Source organism: Macrobrachium nipponense, chromosome 34 (assembly GCF_015104395.2).
Source record: "Macrobrachium nipponense isolate FS-2020 chromosome 34, ASM1510439v2, whole genome shotgun sequence".
Classification (NCBI taxonomy): domain Eukaryota; kingdom Metazoa; phylum Arthropoda; class Malacostraca; order Decapoda; family Palaemonidae; genus Macrobrachium; species Macrobrachium nipponense.
This window is the reverse complement of record NC_061095.1, coordinates 172,197-194,990: the sequence shown is the minus strand read 5'-3', so window position 1 is coordinate 194,990 and position 22,794 is coordinate 172,197. Positions and strand designations below refer to the sequence as shown.

Below are 22,794 nucleotides of genomic sequence, written 5' to 3'. Positions count from 1 at the left end.
TCATCAGTAGAACCGCCAGATATATTGTTTACTTTTTGTTGTGAATGAAAATGATCGATTATTTAGCGATTTTTTTTCGCGTTTCGCGGACTGATTTACTTTATAAGTGATACGTGTGACTTGTGAAAGCGTCAGGGATACGGTAGTAGTGAGATTACTACTTGAATAACTTACAATTCCACGAAAATTGTAAGTAAAGTGGGTGATGGTTGGCCTGAATGTGTGAAGGTTGGAGTAGGCTATGAATGCACAGAACTGTATTTCACGGTCGTTTTAAAAGTAGATAATTCGCATTTTACCGATAACTTTACGTCATAATTGATATATATACTTAATAAAAGCATCGGGGAAGCGGTATTAGTTAAATTACCGCTTAATTAACCTATAAATCGGCTGAAAATGTAGGTGAAATAGTGAAGGTTATCCTGAATGTGTGGAGGTCAGCTTAGGCTATGCACATGGTACTGCACAGTATCTCGAAAGCAATTAATTCTCATTTTTCGGATAATTTTACTTCATAATTGAAGAATGTGCTTTATGAAAGCATCAGGGAAATTGCAATAGTGAAATTGCCGCTTGAATAACTTATAAAATCCTCAGGAAAACTTATGAATACTCAGGAAATGTCATTGAAATAGTAAAGTTTAGCGTAGGCTATGCATCAACTGCACAGAAGTCAGTAATCTGTAATACAAAGTATATATATAATAACTGTAGGTACACTTCATTAGGCATATTGTACACTTTTTTTTCTTCAGAAGTAGTATTCAAGGAGTGTCTTCGAAAACGATTGATGTTCAGTTAAGGTTTCCATAATTTAGAACTGAAGACGGATACAATTACATCATGTTTATCTGTAATCTGTAATGCAAAGTTATATATATTATGTATATATAAAACTAGCTACACTCTATGAGGCTTATTGTCCCCCTTTTTTTCACTAGGAATATAATGGCTGTTATCCGCAGAAATCGATTTAGCTTATGGTTCTTTTTTTTAAAATAATCGTTATAATCAACTTTGTTCTCTCCAGATGATAATATTATAGTTCCAATAATAATTATTTAAATACTGGTTGTAACGACTTTTTTCGCTTTCTAGGTTACATCGAGCTGCCTGGGTGATGGTGAAGAGGTTCAATAGGCCTACTGAAGAATTTACGGTATGTACTGGACTTTTCGTTACGTTATAGGCGTTCTTTCCATCCGGGAATGTGTACGTAAAGTATTTGCGTAAATTATATACGATATATTCGGTATTAACCTTATATGGACATATGTTGACAACTTTAGGCTGAAAACGGTGGTTATTTCAGTCATTATTATTGTTCCTGTCTGTTATTTTCACAAGATAATTGCAAAGTTATTATCACTGAGTCATCTTTCTTTGTGTTTTCATTTTGATTTTCGTAGTACTAAACTAGTACTAGTTAACCCTTACTATTTTCCTAAGTAACCCAACGCCGCTTGGCGAGTTGATGGTTCAGACATGGGAAATCGTAGCTTTTAGTCTAGCAGGGACGTCGTAACTTTTAGTCTAGCTTGGAAGTCGTAGCTTTTAGTCTAGCTTGGAAGTCGTAGCTTTTAGTCTAGCTTGGAAGTCGTAGCTTTTAGTCTTTGCGGGGAAGTCGTAGCTTTTAGTCTAGCTCGGAAATCATAGCTTCGGCCTAGTTGGGAACACCTTTCGTGGCCTTGTTATCATAAGAGAGTCAGTTTCAATTTTTATGCTTTTAATAAAAAGGCAGGATCTCTCTCTCTCTCTCTCTCTCTCTCTCTCTCTCTCTCTCTCTCTCTCTCTCTCTCTCTCTCTCTCTCATTTGAAATTTGATAATATTTCTCTCAAAATTCCATTGGGGTCAAATGGCCTTTATTATAACAGATGTGTTGGCCTACGTGAGACAGAATAAACCCAGTTGTCAATCTGTTTTTTATTAGTTTTATGTATATACAAACATACACATACATAAATTCACACACCATTGCAAATTGCATATTTTGCAATCGGGGTGGGGGCGGGGGAAGGGACAAATAATAAAACCGAGACATTCACTGTTCCAGAAATCTTTGATGGCTCATTGAAGTGCAAGACTTCTGCAATAAAACCTGAACTTGGGTCATTCCAGGTCATTCCTGTTTCTTGGAGTGTTGCCAAATCGCCTATCCTTTTAAATTATTTAATTTGCTTTTGCGAAGAATTAATTTACGTTGTTCTAGGGAGCTAGGTACATAAATTATAGATGGTATGGTGTGATTATTATTAATTAAATTCATAAAGTGTGATTCTTCAGGCTTTGAGGTTATGGGGCGTAAGAACAAATTACACTAAACAAAAATGAGATTAATTATTCATTTTCCATCAGGATTGACAAGTGGAGTTTCGGTGATAAATTGGACGTTTTTTATTATATAAAGTTAAACACACACTATCTGAATCACCCTAAAATTCTCTCTCTCTCTCTCTCTACTCTCTCTCTCTCTCGCTCTCTCTCTCTCTGGTCTCCTCTCTTTCTCATCATTTCATTCCAAAGAAATACAAGGGGATAGAAAACCAGAGACTCGATTAAATGAAATTTAAAAAATATATGTAATTGCACTATATTATTCATATAAATATTAGAAATATGGTAAAGTGAATAGTTAGCTCTTTTTCAATTAAATGAAAGTATTTTGACGATTTGAAATATAAAGGTAGAGAGAGAGAGAGAGCAGAGAGAGAGAGAGAGAGAGAGACCTTACAGACCTTACCTTACAGACTTACACTTTGTTCGGGTTGCCCCAGGTCCCTCAGTGTGAGGCACCTCTAATGTCTACCAGAGAGTTGCTAGTACATCTTCCGGTATATTTTGCATCTTCCAATCTTGGATGGTCTGGGATGCAGTTTAGATATTTGTCGAGCTTATTCTTAAACACACCTACGCTCACTCCTGATATATTCCTCAGATGAGCTGGCAACGCATTGAATAGACGCTGCATTATCGATGCTGGTGAGTAGTGGATTAATGTCCTGTGTGCTTTCCTATTTTTCCTGTTAGTAGTTTTGGGCATTATTAATCTACCTCTGCTTGCTCTTTCTGATATTTTTTAGTTCCATGATATTTTCTGCTATTCCTTCTATCTGTTTCCATGCCTGAATTATCATGTAGCGTTCTCTTCTCCTTTCTAGACTATATAATTTTAAGGATTGTAGTCTTTCCCAGTAGTCAAGGTCTTTAACTTCTTCTATTCTTTGTACTCTCTATTTGTGCAATATCCTTTTGATAGTGTGGGTACCATATCATATTGCAATATTCAAGTGGACTACGAACATATGTTTTTATAATAAGCCTAATCATGGTGTTCAGACTTTTTTCTTGGTTTTGAAGTGCCGTAACAACATTCCCATTTTTGCTTTACATTTTGCCAACAGAATTGCTATTTGATCATTGCATAACATGTTCCTATTCATCATCACACCAAGGTCTTTAACTGCTTCCTTATTTGTGATTGTCTCATTATTAGGTCCCCTATATGCATATAGCTTTCTTTCTCTGTCTCCATAATTTATTGATTCAAATTTATCAGAGTTAAATACCATCCTATTTACCTCTGCCCAATCATATACTTATTTGTTAAGGTCTCTTTGTAGAGCGTTCCCTATCTTCATCACAAGTAATTTCTCTACTTATTCTTGTGTCATCTGCGAAACTACTCACTACCGAATCCTTAACATTACTGTCTATGTCTTCAATCATAATAACAAACAGTATTGCAGCTAACACCGTACCTTGCGGCACACCGGATATTACCTTGGCTTCATCCGATTCTCGTCGTTTGCAATAACTATCTGTTTTCTGTTGTGTAAAAATTCTTTTAACCATATTCCTACTTTATCCACGATATTGTGTTTTCTAATTTTCTTCGCTAATATATTATGGTCTACTTTGTCAAAAGCTTTTGCAAAGTCTAAATAAACCACATCTGTTTTCATTTCCGCTTTTCATATTTTTGAATATGTTCTCACGGTGGACTAACAATTGGGTTTGTGTACTTTTTTCCGGGTACGAAACCATGTTTGTCCTTTATTAAACAAATTATTTTTTATTAAAATGTTTCATAATATTTTTCTTCATTACCCTTTCGTACACTTTCATAATATGTGATGTTAGACTCACAGGCCTATAATTACTTGCCTCTAGTCTTGATCCACTTTTGAAAGTAGGGGTAATATAGCTAATTTGTGCCTCATTCATAAATCTTGCCTGTATCTACACTTTGTCTTAATAATATTGCAAGTGGCTTTGCGATAGAATGAACTACTTTCTTTAACAAAATAGCAGGCACTCCATCCGGCCCTGCAGCAGCTCCATTTTTAATTTCATTAATAGCCTGCACAATATCAGCTTCATTAATATCTATGTCAGCTAAATATTCACTATTTTTCATCCCTTACTTCTATATCATTATCTTCATTATCTATTCTAGGGGTGAATTCTCTCTTATATCGTTCTGCCAATATGTTGCAAATTTCCTTTTTTTCATTCGTTAATCTCCCTTCAATTCTTAGAGGGTCCTATTTCTATTCTTCTTTTATTCATCTTCTTCGCATATGATATAATAGTTTTTTGGGATTTTTGCTTGATATTTAATAGGGTTTTTTCTTCCAAGTCCCGTTTTTCATTTTCTTTTGATTGTATAATCTTTTGTTCTGCATTTTTCTATCTTACTTTTTAGTTCTATAACTTTCCATGCATTTTTTCTTTTGCAAGACCTTTTTTCCACTTTCTGATTTTCTGGAACAAGATCCTTCTGTCTCTTGGTATGCATGACTGATGTTTACTTTTCTTCTTCGGTATATATTTATCCACTAATTTCTCTAATATTTTATATAATATCTCCGTATTTACCTTTATGTCGTCACTTACGAAAATGTTATCCAATCTTTGTTTAATTCTTCATTTATTTCTGACCATTTTTATATTTTTACTGTAGAAGTTTGTATTTTCCATATCCTTCCCACTTTTCATTTCTTGCTTATCTCTGTTTTCACTTGCTTTGGAATGGACTGTTAATTCTATGACATTATGGTCTGAAAATACTCGCATTATAAACTATTTTTATTTTCTTTAACTAATTCATCTCGTTCACAAATACTAGGTCTAAAGTATTTTCCTTTCTTGTTGGCAGGTGATTTATTTGTTGAATGTTGTATTCTAGTAGCATATCTAATAGCTTTTCGAATTGCCTCTTATCTTCTGCACTACTATTACTCTCTTTTTATATGTATAAGTACATCCACAATCTCCTATTCGTTCTTTCCAGTCTACGAAAGGAAGTTGAAGTCTCCAGATAGGAGAATATCCAGTCCTGTGATTTCTACATATATCATCCATTTTTCTATTATTAAGTCAAACTCTTTAGTAGTAGGAGGTCTATATATTACTATGTTCATTAATTTTTCAGATTCAAATTCTACCGCTATTAGTTTCATTCTGAGAGAGAGAGAGAGAAGAGAGAGAGAGAGAGATGAGAGAGAGAGAGAGAGAGAGACTGATGCGAAAGGTATGGAGAATAAATATTTACCATATCAATATTTGAAACTGGAAGAGAGAGAGAGAGAGAGAGAGAGAGAGAGAGAGAGAGAGAGAGAGAGAATAATAATTATAGGGAGAACGATAAATTTATTGAGTTTCATTTATTTGGGTAACAGTTATTTAAACCGAATTATGGACGAGAAAGAGAGAGAGAGAGAGAGAGCGAAGAGAGAGAGAGAGAGAGAGAGAGAGAGAGAGAGAGAGAGAAACTAAGGCGAAGTTTAGTGAGAAAGATATATATTTATCACTTTTCATTGCAATCTGGGTATCAGTTTTTGAACTGAAGTCATGAGAGAGAGAGAGAGAGAGAGAGAGAGAGAGAGAGAGAGAGAAAGAAAATCATGTCTCCGAAAAAGATGACCTCGGGGTAAGGACATACCCGCGGTCCACAATGAAAAGGAAAGTGACAAAGTTCTGGTGTCTTCGAGCGATAAGAAGACCTGTTGCAGATAAAAAACTTCTTTTTATGAGGGGGAAAAGGTTGCTCTCTCTCTCTCTCTCTCTCTCTCTCTCTCTCTCTCTCTCTCTCTCTCTCTCTCCTTGTTAAAGCTTCGCCCCTTTGGTGGGCGGGGTGTTGTTCCATATGAATAGCGGTCCATCTTCTGAATAATAATAATATTCTGTTTGTGCTAATCGTCTCTCTGTCTTGGGCTTTACTGATGTCGTTAGCTCCGGTTTTTTGTTTTACTTTCCTCTTCCTCCTTAACCACACCTCACGCGGTGCACTGTAGGCACTTACTCGAGGAAGGCTCTCTACGGCGTCCCTTAGGGTCCCTAACTGCGACCCCATTAAAAAAAAAAAATACTTTATCTTGTTTCCATTTCACGGATGGAATCCTTGCCATAGAGAATTACGCCAAATCCTTCTGATATATATACAAATCCTCCTCCGGGCCTCGGGTATCGCCTCCGGAGCAGCCCCTGGAATCCTCTTAGGGGATTCGGGGAGTAAATCCCTCTCCCTTACTCTGCAAATGAAGGGGATTTAAATTGAGGCTCCTTCCCCACGCCCCCCCACCCCCCACAAACCCTCTCCCCTCCCCCTCAGCGGATCGCTTTCATCAGGTGTTGGGTATGATGTTAATTGTAATTATAATGGTAATGTTCGTGATAATGGTGATAATGATGATGGTGATAATGGGTGTAATGTTGATAATGATGGTGATAATGGGTATAATGGTGATAATGAGTATAATGGTGATAATGATGATGATGATGATCGTGGTCAATGGGTATAATAGTGATAATGATGGTGATAATGGGTATAATGTTGATAATGATGGTGATGATGATGATCGTGGTAATGGGTATAATAGTGATAATGATGGTGATATAATGGTTGGTAATGGTGATAATGATGATGGTGATAGTGTTTATACTATAGTGATAATGATGATGGTGATTATGGGTATTATAGTGATGATAAAGGTGATATTGGGTATATAATAGTGATAAGGGTATTAATGATAAATTGTATCATAAGGGTGATAATATAATGGGTATAAGTGATAATGATGACCGGTGATAATGGTTTAATGGGTTTAATGGTGATAATGATTATGGTGATAATGGATATAATGGTGATAATGGGTATATAATGGTGATGAGGATGATGCTATAATGTGTTTAATGGTGATAATGATTGTTGTAATGATGGTGATAAGTCTTTGATTTAATATTTAATATTTAAGGAAACATGTATTTCAGAAACGTCGTTATTTTTAAACTTGGGTCCTGGAAATAATTAGTCTTCACAAATAAGTAAATTAGTTTAACACTTGGGTAATTTACTCTATAATTATGAGCAAAGCAGTATATCTATATATATCTCTTATTTGAAACACTTACAGCTTAACTCGCAAGATAATTATGACTTCGGTAGGATCAGGGTGGACTCATTACATCTAACTTTAGAATCGTCTCTTAAATTCGTTTTTCAGATATAATAACTCATACGTAATTCGTTCTTAATCCAGCTGAAAGAGTAATAACAGAAATTCTCTCTATAAATATCCGCTAATGTGTTATCCCCGACAGCATTTAGTGCCTCGGTTAAAAAAATATTCAGACGGCAAAAAACGACGATTTGTTTATCACGCTAGTGTACAATGACTTTATACACCGGGTCTTGGTTCGTCTCTCTCGTTCCTTCGCGCTTCAGTTCTTCGAGGTACGATGACTTCCAAAAAGTTACGAGACTCCGTCGTCAGAGCTAATAGCGTTTTTTTTTTTTTTTTTTTTTTTTTTTTTTTGCGTTTTGTTATATATTTTTCAATTCCCGAAAACCTGTATAACGGTAGGTGGTAAACTCGTGATTCATGTTTTTAAGTAGTTGTAATCTCTCTCTCTCTCTCTCTCTCTCTCTCTCGAGTTTTAGATGAAAATGATGAAATTTGCGCTTGTTGCCATATATATATATATATATATATATATATATACTATATATATATATATATATATATATATATATATATATGTTATATATATATATACACAAATATATATAATGATTCCTCTGAAGCAGTCTTCAATAAATAATAAATAATATCAAGGAAGACCTTTGAGCCTTTTTACTTGACCTCCAATTCACGGCTTCGTTTCGCTGTCTAACTTCTCTTACTGCCTCTTTTTCAGTTTTTTTTTTTTTTTTTTTTTTTTTTTTTTTTCAAAAAGCGTCCCAGGGCCTTTTGCCTGGACCGCCAAAGTTACGTAAATCGATCAATCAATTGATAAACAAAAGTATGACGGATTGAGAGCCGGTCCTTACTTAGTAGTTTGTATATAATAAAGAAAAATAATCGTGAAAATGCAATTAAGATCAGTAACTTCGGCCAAACAAAGAAGTTTTGTAAACTTCCTCAATTAAAACTTGAAGTTGACTCTAGACGGTTTTTTTTTTTTTTGTAAGAAATTGCCCGAGATGTTTTTAAAGGTACTCCTCTCCCCCCTCCCCCCTACCCCAACCTTCCTCCCATCTACCCAGCAAGATGAGTTAAATTTCGCTTTTAAGCCAACTCTCTCTCTCTCTCTCTCTCTCTCTCTCTCTCTCTCTCTCTCTCTCTCTCAATTCCCAACTATTCCCAATGGGGAATATCTTGAGTCATTCCCAACACCCAGGATTGGTGAAAGTAATTGTCTCTCTCTCTCTCTCTCTCTCTCTCTCTCTCTCTCTCTCTCTCTCTCTAGTTTTTTCTCGCACATTAACGTTACGCCATCTCGCTTAAAAAATGTAAAAAAATAAAAAAAATAAACATCGAAATAAAACGTCCTTGGATGCAAATTTGAAACCAACTCATTTTTCACTTTGTAGAACATTTCAATTCCACTGCGTTTGGAAGAGAGAGAGAGAGAGAGAGAGAGAGAGAGAGAGAGAGAGAGAGAGAGAGAGAGAGAGAGAGAGAGAACTCTTAAAGTCATTCCTCACAAAGAGGAATTATGTTAATTTTACTTTCTAGTTCATTTTAAGTTCGTATTCACTTTTATGTCATTTGTTCGTCATTATTATTATTATTATTATTATTATTATTATTATTATTATTATTATTATTATTATTTAAGATGTTCGAATCGTGAACTCCGTAGGGGGTAGTGCCGTCAGTGCACCTCACGCTGTGCACTGTACGCATGACTTATGAGGCCCTTTGACAGCGTCCCTTCCTGAGGAACCTAGCTACAACCCCCTTTCATTCCCTTTTACTGTACCTCCGTTCATATTCTCTTACTCCCATTCTATTTCCTCCCTCTCATGACAGTTGATTCATAGCGTAACTGCTTCAGTGCTGAATGACCTCGTAGGTACCAGCGCTGGGCCTTTGGCCTGAATTCTTTATTCTATCTCCTTCTGATCAGATCGTCAGATACTTCTGTCTATCGATTGTGTAATAACAGAACAGTCACCATTAAGAGTCATTCCATTACAGCTTACATAACAGTATAAACGCGAACGATTATCGTCCCCTTACAACAAGCAAAATGGAATGTTTTGGAATGACTGCTGTAATTCAGAGTGTAACAGGAATTTCAATTCTAGTTATTGCGACGTCGACACCAATGCACACACACACACACACACACAAATAAACATAAGTTCGGGTCTAATTCGTAAAACCCCTCTTCCATTTACGTAGAGTCGACTGCAAAATGACATTAAGTGCTTTATTATCGTTTGCTGTGACTCGTCCTTCTAGCCAGACTGTTTTCGGTTTTGTTTCTGCTTTATTGAACGTTCGTATGATCTATCTTATAATAATAATAATAATAATAATAATAATAATAATAATAATAATAATAATATGCTGGAATTAAACCTTCCTTTAAACATGTTTTATTGAAAAATTATTGCTACATCATCTTTTAATGCAGCTGATACAGCAATAATAATAATAATAATAATAATAATAATAATAATAATAATAATAATAATAATAAAATAAAATCCTTGTGGATCTATCTTGTTTGTCCGCCCCGGGTGGGACGAAGTAGGTAGGGGATCCAGAGAGTAGGGGAGACATGACACATCCACCCTCCTCCTGCAAACCTGTTTGTCCATCCCGGGTGGGGCGAGATAAGTAGGGTATCCGGAGGGTAGGGGAGACGATGACACATCCACCACCCTCCTTCTGCAAACCTGTCTGTCCTCCCCGGATGGTCTCTCGTTTTTCATTTGATTTTGAACAGTCATCGAGGGGCGGGGAGAACCTATACGTACAGGTTCATTTCTCTCTCTCTCTCTCTGGGACAAGTTATCGACAAATACGTCCTTCTTATGTTATCAACGTGACAAATCCCTCTGGGGAGTGACACGAGATGGAGAGAATTGGACAAAATCGCTGACCTCAAGACGACTGAAGAAACGGCGCTGTTATGTGCGTAATAAATCCTCTTGACAGAGAATGAATGACAAATCCCCTTTCTCTGAGGTATTGGAACCCATTTAGCAGACTTTCTTTTATACTCCAACCATATGTACACCCGTAGATGCAACGGTATACACGATACACACGTTTGTGTACTCGGTATTATGGTCTTGACCTGCCTGCCACCTCGGTGGCCGCGAGTTCGATTCTCGGGCATTCCATTAAAGCCGTTGGTCCCGTTGCTGTATAAACATACTGGTTCCATGCAACGTCAAAACACCATACGAACAAACAAACAATCGCCACTTTCCAATGTCCCACGTACACAAACAGTCTACCATTTCTTTATTTAACTCCCACTTCTTCTGTTCTCTCTCGCCCTTTCCCACGTTCCATTCTCTTAATTACTCGTATCTCCTTCGTTTATCGAGGGGGAATTTTCTTTGGCTCTTTTGCTCGCCTGATCGAGACAGCGCCCGAAAAGGCCCACAAAGAGCAACGCGGGAAAGAGAGACCAATTCTCTCTTGTTCGTCTCGTTTATTTTCGTCTCTCCTTATTAATTACGTGTCCCGGAGAGAGAGAGAGAGAGAGAGAGAGATGAAGTAAGAGCGATAACGTGATGCCATTCTTTCTTTCTGTCTTTCTTTCTACTCTTCTTTCTGTGCAGACTTTCGCTATTTTGGTTTTTTTCTGAGTCAATAAACGTAATTGGTTTGGAAAGAAGAATAAGAAGAAGGTGGAATTGTGTCATGGCAGGTTAGAGAGAGAATATGTTTGTTTTTATTTTGTATTTGTGTGAGTTCCTTTTGTGTGTGTGTGTGCCTTGAAGAAAATTTCTCGATTGATTTATTAAAAAATAATTTTTTCAAAAACATGAAATTGGAAATGTTTTAGGACAAGTTAGAGAGAGAATAAGTTTGTTTTCATTTTGTATTACTGTAAGTTGCTTTGTGTGTGTGTGTGTGTGTGTGTGCCGTGGAGAAAATGTTCTCATTTGATTTATTAAAAATATTTTTTTCAAAAATAGGAAATTGTAAATGTTTCAGGACTGGTTAGAGGGAGAATAAGTTTATTTTTTAAATTTTATATTTCTGTAAGTTCCAATGTTTTTCCTTGAAGAATATTTTCACGATTCATTTATCTAAAATATTTTATTCTAGAGGCGTAAGGTGGGACTGTTTCAGGACAGATCTGTCTTTTAATTTGTCTCTCTCTGAAATCCCTGTTTCCACTTAATCGGGGAGTAAGCCTACAGACTATGTTGTTTTTTTTTTCATGTTGGGGGATAGGAAAGGTCCATGGAAGAGCCTACAAAGCTTTCAAAAAGGTGTTCCACATTGAGTTAAAGACACAGGAATTTTAGGATAGGATATTTATGATTTATTTATTAGGCTTAAAATGTAGAAATATAGATAATGTTCGTGTTAAACAGCACAGAAAAATTATTATTAATGAAATATAAAATATATCGTATACATTTTAATTTTCGTTGGCGAAACAGGGCGCTATTTGACCTTAGATTTTAGAACGTTCTGATATACGTCAAGTTAGGAAAATCTTGTGAGCGTCCTGAGTAAGCAGGAGGTCGGATCACGCCTCGTTTCGTCTAGAGGAAAATAAAGTGTTACAAAAAAAAAATCACAAGAACAAGACAGTGGACCTACTTCAGTACAGAGAAGAGAGCAAATTTAAGTATTTTATTTCATCCATTAAATTCTGGTATTTTAGTCTCGAAAAAAAAAAATGTCAAAATTGATGTATTTTGAAAAGAAATGTCCTGATGTTAAATCATTTGTTGGATGAAACCGAATCCACTTTGTCTCCTGAAGGAGAGAGATATCCTTGGCGTTGGTAAGTCTTTGCAGCAAGGATTGCATCAACTCTTAAGACTTCTTCAACAGTCGTGCAAAAAAGCCTTGCACATGCCAGTAAGCACGAGAGAGAGAGAGAAGGATACGAAGACGAGAGGAGGAGAGATGAGACGAAGAGGAGGCAGGAGTGAGCTTCGTTGTAACTAACTATTGGGTTCTGTTACGAAAATAAGAATTATACATTATTTATGTGTATATATATATGTGTGTATGTGTCTCTAGAGAGAGAGAGAGAGAGAGAGAGAGAGAGAGAGAGAGAGAGAGAGAGAGAATGAAAATCCACGATCAGCAGAGAGAGCTTATCAAAGACAATTACAACCACCACCAGCGTATTCTGGCTCGCCAGCTGATCATTAACAGCTCCGATCCGGAGAATTCGAAGTTTTTTTTTTTTTTTTTTTTTTTTTTTTTTTTTTTTTAACGCAAATCGCAGTTCGCCAAAGCAATTAAGCGTTAATTCAACGTCGGCGAAGTGAAGCGCTTGGTACTACTCATCAGGTTTCTGCCGCTGATAAATTAGAATTTTAATTTGCCGGTTGCTGGTGGTGGGGGGGGGGGGGGGGGGTTTTGAATTGTGTTTTGGATTCGGGGAGAGTTTGCGGTATTTCAGGTGTTGAGGTGGGGGGCGGGGTGAAATGGAGTTGGTCTGAGAGAAAGAGAGAGAGACGTTCACATACCCATGATAGATTTATTCGTGAGCAGTGCATTTTATTGTGCATGCACATATATATGTGTGTGTTTATAACTCTCTCTCTCTCTCTCTCTCTCTCTCTCTCTCTCTCTCTCTCTCTCTCTCCAGGTCTTTTTTGCTCCTGTTATTTTCATTGGTTGTGAATCTGTCTGAATGGATTGTCATTTTTTTCCATATCTCATTTCCAGACTGATTTACTGTTCATAATATTTTTAGTGATGAAAATATATATAATAGTAAAATAGAATTTTGTGAAGTGGTTTTATTCTGTTTATTATATTCATCGCTTTTTTTATCTGTCTACTATGGGAAGGTAGAATCTAAAACACAAACGATATTATTAATTACTTTACAAATGGTAGCAGAAATTCTTAACTTTACCTTCCAAGCCCAAAACATTATTTTATCTAAAAGCGAGTTTCCCCTTTTCCATTTACATGCACGTGACTAACTTTTCGTAACTTCTAACGAAGGGGAGAGAGAGAGAGAGAGAGAGAGAGAGAGAGAGAGAGAGAGAAGAGAATATATCAACCCAACTTTATACGCGCTCAGGTATTCGCTGATTTGGAGCCTGAGCGCGAAAGGTATTTGAGGGTGAGAGACGGCATTAATTTATAGCCTCTTGCGGTGGTGGAGTGGGTAAAAGCTTCACTGACGTTCCTGGATTTGTATGGTGTCCTGGGTTCGTGCCTGGGCGCCGGCAATTCTATCATCACCTAATAAAATTCCCCTTCGGTTAAGCATATATGGAAAATATTATTAATTATTTCCGAGGGAGAGTGAATTAGATATTAAAAGACATTTGTAGCTCGATGTAGTATATATATATATATATATATATATATATATATATATATATATATATATATATATATATATATATATATATTCATTCCTCATCACATTTGATCCCAGAAAGAGTAGATGCGGCGGGGAAAACGTTTAGCAAAAAAATAAAAAAAAAAAATATAGAAGAAGGAAGGTAAGATATGTTGAAGATAAAAAAAACAAAAATACATAAAAGAATGAGCATTTCTCATAGCATTCTCTCAAGCAATCTCACTGAGAAGGGAAGTCAAAAGCAAATATTATGCATTTCAGATGAAATGCGACGCTCTCTCTCTCTCTCTCTCTCAGCTGCTTTGCCAAAAAGCATTCAAATGCCTGAATTTGCCTGTTTGCTTGGAGGTGGAGTTTTTCTCTTCAAGATGCAGTTTTCTTCAAAGCACCCGTAATGTGAATGAATATATCTTTTTTAAGTAAGGTTTTTTTGTGCTTGAATACAAGAAAAGACTTGCTATTATTATTATTATCATCCAAATGAAACATATTCATATGGAAGAAGTTCATATGGGGCTTGGACTTGCTATTAACTTATTCTTATTATTATATTATTATTATTATTATATTGATTATTATTATTCATCTGTCGACTTGAAATTCGAACTTCCTAAGAATATCACAGTCTCTCTCTCTCTCTCTCTCTCTCGCACAGTCTCTCTCTCTCTCTCTCTCTCTCTCTCTCTCTCCACTCTCTCTCCTCTCTCTCCTCTCTCTCTCTCTCCTCTCTCTGTGAAATATCTTCCCCCTACACCTGCATCCTTTTCCTCGCAGTTTTCCCCCTAACGTCCGACCAATCAGAATCGAGCAAATAAAACGCCGTAGGCTAATGGGTTTCTGATTGGCTGTCCCTCAGCAAATAGCGATATGCGGATCGAACCTCACCTGGGACATTGTGCCACGGAGGACGGTTCGTCACGAGCCGTCGAAGCTTGTGGTTGATTGATTGATTTGGGGCGTTTAAAATTGGCGTCAATATCGCCTGGAATATTTTATTTATTTATTTATTTTGTCTCGCTTATTTAGTTTTATTTTACAACTTGGATGAGAGGTAGTGGAAATAATGTAAGTTGATTTTTTAATTATTTGTGTTCGTAGTGAACGAAAATTAATGGTGGATGTATAAATATCATATATATATACTATATATATATATATATATATATATATTATATATATATATATATATATATACATATACACACATTCCCTGTTTAACTCAGGAATCTGTTTGACAACCCGGAGGATCTCTGAGGGAAGTATAGAGCAGATGACGAAAGGGAGTCGAGACAAGGAATGAAAAAGCATCATGATAAAATTTAATGAGCTGGGAAGATAGAAATTTGTACCTCGAAGATTTATAATAATTTTGAGTTCAAGGTTTGGAAATATATTATCATTATTATACCAGAGATTTATATTCATCTGAGAAAAAAAAATGATTTTCTGACCAATAAATTTTAATTTGGGAAGAGATAATTTTGTATCTCGAAGATTTATAATAATTTTTAGATTAAGGTTTGGAAATGTATTATCCTTATCATACCAGAAATTTATATTTTTCTGAGGAAAAAAAATTGATTTTCTAACAAAATTTAATGATCAGGAAGTAAGAATTTTGTACTTCGAAGATTTACAATCATTTTGAGTTCAAGGTTTGAAAATATATGATCATTATCATACCAGAGATTTATATTCTTCTCGAGAAAAAAAAAATTCTGACTAATAAACTTTTAATCGTCAGGGGAGAGATAATTTTGTACTTCTAAACTCTATAATCATTTTGAGTTCAAGGTTTGACTAGATATGAATTTCAGATCAACAGAAATTAAAAGACGTTCATCGAAGCCCTTTTCATTTTGAAATGGTGGGAGGTGGCGGGGGGGGGGGGGGGGGGGGTGGGGGGGGGGGGGGTTGGGGGGGGGTGTTAGAAGAGCCTTTATAGCAGCAAAAGCCCAGATTTCCAGGTGAAGTGTAATTGCAGGTGTCGAGACAGGTGTACGAATGATGAGGCCAAACGACTGACTTTCTGTTTATTAAGCAAAATTGAATCGTTGAAGGTTCACTCGGAGTTCTGTATTGGTTTTTTTAAAGCTCCATTTAGGTTCAACTATATACTTTTATTTAATATGGGCGTTTCTTATTTTACAATTTAAGGTAGAAAAACTCCTCGTACCATCACTAGGAGTTAAAAAATAAAATAGAAAAAAAACTACCATCACCAGCAGAGGTAAAAAAGAAAGAAAGAAAAAAAAAACATTCCTCCTACCACCATCAGCCAATCTATCTCCCTCACTGAGGACGAAACAAAAAGCAAATATATATTCCAGATGAAATGGAATGATGCTTTCCCCAAATTTTCTTCCTCCAAGCACTGAACCTGTTTGTTTGCTTCGAGAAAACATTCTATCAGAACAGCAATGTTCCCCAGACGTTAGTGATAGTTTTTTTTTCAATCTCTTGAGTAGATGGGAGTATTTCATACAATGTAGAGAGTTTTATGTCATATTTTCATAATAAAAGATAAAAAAAAATGTCTTTATTGTTTATTAATTAATTTATAGAGAATTTAAGATCAGTAAATTGGTTTATTTTTCAGTCATTTATCTATGTGTATTTTTCAGTTAATTTGGTAAAAACTCTTAACCAGTTGAAAATTGAAAAAAAAACTTATTGTTTTGGGCTAATTTGAGAAATTTTTTTATTTTATTATACACACATTTTTATATAAAATTTATGACATTCTCAATCAAGTGTAAGTGAAGAATATTCTCTTATTATAATTTGATATTGTAGTGAGTTCGTTAAAAAAAAAAAAGAATGTTACAATTTAATTATATTTCTCTCTCTCTCTCTCTCTCTCTCTCTCTCTCTCTCTCTCTCTCTCTCTCTCTCTTCTCTCTCTCTTCTTTTAGCGTCCATTTCAATTCTAAACTCTTGGGATATGTGACTATGTGACTTGGCCCTATAAGCCAATTTGAGAGTAAACAGATAAAGGTGGATTCTCTCTCTCTCTCTCTCTCTCTCTCTCTCTCTCTCTCTCTCTCTCTCTCTCTCACACACACACACTTTCCGTATCCTTCCATCCCAAGTGTTTGAATACTTCCATGGAATCTCAGCTCACCAACCACTCCCCCTTCCTACCCCTCCTCTCCCCCTCCTCCTTTTTCACATATATATATTTCGTCCGACGAACGCCTTCGTCATTTTCCCGACCACTCGTCCAATCAGAACCGAGGCACTAAAACCCCAGATGGGTTTCTGATTGGCTGGTGTTCTCCTCCTGCCCAACCTCCTCCTCCTCCTCTCTTCTTCAAATAGGGATATGGAGATCGAATCGTATCTCAAACGATACCCCGGAGACGTCCTGTTCATTTTTAAATTATTTATTGTTTTACTTCGATTGTTTTCGATCGTTTTAGTGTTATAGAAACTTTTTATTTTTATTTTGCGGCTTTAGATTCGTCTGGTGATTAATGAAGAGTCATGTACTAGCCGTTTCTTTATTGTAATGGTCTAGAAATATCGATTGTGAGACGTTTCAAATTGCAATTCTATCCATCTTACGCTAACATCTTTTGTTTTTCAGCTTCTTATCACAATCCAAGAGAGAATCAGGAGGAAAATGAAGATATCTTCCGTTAAAACCTTTCTTATTTCGCCCTGAGAGATTAAAACTGGACGGAAAAACGGATCCCAAAAGAAGATAAAAGAAAAAGAAACCATTTATTTCTTATCGGAGGTACTGGTGGTCTATACGTATTATGTCCGGTCTGCGTTTGGAAGTTATCGTACATCCATTTTCCTTGGAAGTTAATATCCCATTTTCTATATAATCAGCGTTAATTATTTTACGGGAAGACCAATTAATAGCAAGTCCGGCCTCTGTAGCTTTAAACGAACCCAAGATAAACTGTTATATATATATATATATATATATATATATATATATATATATATATATATATATATATTATCTATATATATATATATATATATATATATATATATATATATATATATATATATATAACTAAGAGATTTGCGACGGCTTATTTTCTTCCTTCCGCTCTCGTGCTCCTGGAGAGGGATAAGAGAAGTTGCCATGTTTTGCCAGAGACGCTGCTGCTCATGCGCAACCGTACGTTTAAATAGCCTATTATAACAAGATCTCAAGACTTTGCAACTTGCAAGTTTCACAGTTTCCAAGCTGCTGACTAATAAGCCTTGTGTTACGACATGAACGAAACGAGCTCCTGTTTTTTAGTCGTATATAAACGTCATCAGAAGGATTAAACTGGGTGAAATCGTAGATAGCTGACAGCTTTTTGTTGAAGGGATATTTCCTTTCTTCGTAGCTAAGCGACAATGGTATATTTATCTTATATCACCATAGAAATGTAGTGTCACTTACTGATTTCTTTAGTCCTACACAAGGTAAATGGATTTAGACCTTATATATAAATGGCATATATACATAACATAACAATACATAAATACATATATATATATATATATATATATATATATATATATATATCTATATATATATATATATATATAGTCACAAAAAGTTACGAAACGTTCCTAGAGAGAGAGAGAGAGAGAGAGAGTGGTAGTATCTTGCTATAACGTATAAGATATTTATAATTCGATAACAATAGCGTTTATTATGAAAACTATGAATCCTGCATCTGTAACTATCCAGCTCTCGTGCTATTTATAAGAAATTTAGAGTTAACGATGCAGTGATGGTAACTTTCTTACGTTTTTCCTCTTGAATTGCAGGTTTATGATGGCGGCTAGGCCTAGCTCTCAATTTCTCCAGTTCGCCGTGCAAGAGGAATCCTCGGTGAGTGTTGAAATGACAGTTTTATTGAAGGTTGTTTATATTACTTCTTCAGTTGTTTGGTGGGGGTGGGGAGGGGAACTTGGGAGGGAGGGGTTTGTTGCGTCTGTGCATAGTACAAATAACATTGATAGTCGTCGCAGATGAACATTGGTACTAAAAACACCTTCGTCAGGTCCAGTATGGTTGGGTTATTATTATTATTATTATTATTATTATTTGTTTTTTTTTTGTTGGGGGGGGGGCTTATTTTTTTTTTCTTTTTTTGCTCTATCACAGTCCTCCAATTCGAACTGGGTGTTATTTATAGTGTGGGGTTCCGGGTTGCATCCTGCCTCCTTAGGAGTTCATCACTTTTCTTACTATGTGTGCCGTTTCTAGGATCACACTCTTCTGCATGAGTCCTGGAGCTACTCAGCCTCTAGTTTTTCTAGATTCCTTTTCAGGGATCGGGTTGGGATCGTGCCTAGTGCTCTATGATTATGGGGTACGATTTCCACTGGCATATCCCATATCCTTCTTATTTCTATTTTCAGATCTTGATACTATCCATTTTTCCCTCTCTTTCTCTTCAACTCTGGTGTCCCATGGTATTGCGACATCAATGAGTGACTTCTTCTGACTTTATCAATCAACGTCACGTCTGGTCTGTTTGCACGGATCACCCTATCCGTCCTGATACCATAGTCCCAGAGGATCTTTGCGTGATCGTTTCTATCACTCCCTCAGGTTGGTGCTCGTACCACTTATTACTGCAAGGTAGCTGATGTTTCTTGCACAGGCTCCAGTGGAGGGGCTTTTGCCACTGAATCATGCCTCTTTTTGTACTGGTCTGTGCAAGTGCCGGGCATTCGCTTGCTATGTGGTTTATGGTTTCATTTTTTGTATTGCACTTCCTACATATGGAGGAGAGTATTTCCATCTATCGTTCTTTGAACATATCTGGTTCTTAGGGCCTGATCTTGTGCCGCTGTTATCATTCCTTCAGTTTCCTTCTTTAGCTCTCCCCTCTGTAGCCATTGCCATGTGTCATCGCTGGCTAGTTCTTTAGTCTGTCTCATGTATTGTCCGTGCATTTGTTTGTTGTGCCAGTCCTGTTTTCTGTCTGTCATTCTCTGTCTCTTGATATTTCTGGGTCCTTCGTCTACTTTTATTAGTCCTTCTTCCCATGCACTCTTTAGCCACTCGTTTTTTCACTGGTTTTCAGATATTGCCCCAGTGCTCTGTTCTCGGTGTGACGCAGTCCTCTATACTTAGTAGTCCTCTCCCTCCTTCCTTTCGTGTTATGTATAGTCTGTCCCGTATTTGCTCTTGGGTGTAGTGCTTTGTGTATTGTCATATGTTTCCTGGTTTTCTGATCTATGCTGCGGAGTTCTGCCTTCGTCCATTCCACTATTCCTGCGCTGTATCTGATTACTGGCACTGCCCATATGTTTATGGCTTTTATCATATTTCCGGTGTTGAGTTTTGACGAGTATCGCCTTGAGTCTCTGCATATATTCTTTCCTGATCGTGTCCTTCATCTCTTGGTGTTTTATATCTCCTCCTTCCATTATTCCCAGGTATTTGTATCCAGCTCATCTATGTGTTTGATGTTGCTCCCATTTGGTACTTTATCCTCAGTTCTCGTTACTTTGTTTCTTTTTGTATGTTGACTAAGGCGCATTTTTCTATTCCAAACTCCATCCTGATGTCCCCAGATACAATCCTTACAGTCTGGATTAGGGTATCTATTTCCTTGATGCTCTTACCATACAGCTTGATGTCGTCCATGAACATCAGATGGTTGATTCTGTTGCCTCTTTTTCTTGAGTTGGTACCCGGCATCCATCTTCTGTAGTACTTTTTGTCATGGGAATCATGGCTACTACGAAGAGTAGTGGGGACAGTGAGTCGCCCTGGAAGATCCCTCTCCTGATATTAACCTCTGCTAGTCTTATTCCAGAGCTTGTAAGTATTGTATTCCAGTTGCGCATTGTATTTTTGAGGAAGCTGATGGTGTTTTCCTCTGCCCCATATATTTTCAAGCATTCTATTAGCCATGTGTGTGGTATCATGTCGAAGGCTTTCTTATAGTCTATCCATGCCATGCTTAGGTTGGTTTTGTCCTTCTCTACTGTTCTTCATTACCATTTTGTCTATCAGGAGCTGGTCTTTTGTGCCCCTACACTTCCTTCTGCAGCCTTTCTGTTGGTGGGGATGGTGTTTGTTTGTCTCCTCTAGGTAATTGTATAGCCTTTCACTGATGATACCTGTTAGTAACTTCACATTATTGGTAGCAGGTGATAGGCCTGTAGTTACTGGCTATATTTCCCTACTCTTGTCTTTTTGTACTAAGGATGTTCTTCCTGTGGTCATCCATTTGGGTGCATGGTGATTTGAGATACAATGCTGGAGTTGTTCTGCTATTCGTGGGTGTAAGGCCTTAATGTTTTTGAGCCAGTATCCATGGACTTCATCGGGACCTGGGGCTTTCCAGTTTGGTATTTTCTTTAGTTGGTGTTTGACTGTGTCTGTCGTGATCTCTGTGAATCTTTGTTTTATTCTCCCTGTTTTCTTCTTCCTTGACTTCCTGGAGCCATGTTGCATGTTTTGTGTGTGATACCGGATTACTCCATATGTTTTCCCAGAGTCTCTTACTTGGTTCGGCTTCAGGAATTTTTGGGTGGTTGTCTTCCCTCTTTAGTTGGCTGTATAGTCTTTTCTGGTTGGTTCCGAATAGTTTGTTCTGTTGGTATCCCTTATTCCTGTTCATGTACCGTTGGATCTTATGTGCTTTGGCCTTAAGCCTCTGTTTATTTTATTATTATTATTATTTTTATTTTTATTTTTTTTGCTCTATCACAGTCCTCCAATTCGACTGGGTGATATTTATAGTGTGGGGTTCCGGGTTGCATCCTGCCTCCTTAGGAGTCCATCACTTTCTTACTATGTGTGCCATTTCTAGGATCACACTCTTCTGCATGAGACCTGGAGCTACTTCAGCCTCTAGTTTTTCTAGATTCCTTTTCAGGGATCTTGGGATCGTGCTAGTGCTCCTATGATTATGGGTACAATTTCCACTGGCATATCCCATATCCTTCTTATTTCTATTTTCAGATCTTGATACTTATCCTTTTTTTCCCTCTCTTTCTCTTCAACTCTGGTGTCCCATGGTATTGCGACATCAATGAGTGATACTTTCTTCTTGACTTTGTCAATCAACGTCACGTCTGGTCTATTTGCACGTATCACCCTATCCGTTCTGATACCATAGTCCCAGAGGATCTTTGCCTGATCGTTTTTTATCACTCCCTCAGGTTGGTGCTCGTACCACTTATTACTGCAAGGTAGCTGATGTTTCTTGCACAGGCTCCAGTGGAGGGCTTTTGCCACTGAATCATGCCTCTTTTTGTACTGGTTCTGTGCAAGTGCCGGGCATTCACTTGCTATGTGGTTTATGGTTTCATTTTTCGTATTGCACTTCCTACATATGGGAGAGATGTTATTTCCGTCTATCGTACTTTGAACTATCTGGTTCTTAGGGCCTGATCTTGTGCCGCTGTTATCATTCCTTCAGTTTCCTTCTTTAGCTCTCCCCTCTGTAGCCATTGCCAATTGTCATCGCTGGCTAGTTCTTTAGTCTGTCTCATGTATTGTCCGTGCATTGGTTTGTTGTGCCAGTCCTCTGTTCTGTCTGTCTTTTCTCCTGTCTCTGTATATTTCTGGGTCTTCGTCTACTTTTATTAGTCCTTCTTCCCATGCACTCTTTAGCCCACTCGTCTTCACTGGTTTTCAGATATTGCCCCAGTGCTCTGTTTCAATGTTGACGCAGTCCTCTATACTTAGTAGTCCTCTCCCTCCTTCCTTTCGTGTTATGTATAGTCTGTCCGTATTTGCTCTTGGGTGTAGTGGCTTTGTGTATTGTCATTTGTTTCCTGGTTTTCTGATCTATGCTGCGGAGTTCTGCCTTCGTCCATTCCACTATTCCTGCGCTGTATCTGATTACTGGCACTGCCCATGTGTTTATGGCTTTTATCATATTTCCGGCGTTGAGTTTTGACTTGAGTATCGCCTTGAGTCTCTGCATATATTCTTTCCTGATCGTGTCCTTCATCTCTTGGTGTTTTATATCTCC

General features: G+C 37.0%; 1 long non-coding RNA gene across 1 annotated transcript; it reads left to right on the top strand.

The window, feature by feature from the left end:
* The first annotated feature begins 61 nt into the window (after positions 1-61).
* Positions 62-18,735, top strand: LOC135207614 (uncharacterized). Its single transcript, XR_010313003.1, has 3 exons — positions 62-189; positions 1,102-1,162; positions 18,617-18,735. It is a non-coding gene; the product is annotated as an uncharacterized LOC135207614 (long non-coding RNA).
* The last annotated feature ends 4,059 nt before the right edge of the window (positions 18,736-22,794 follow it).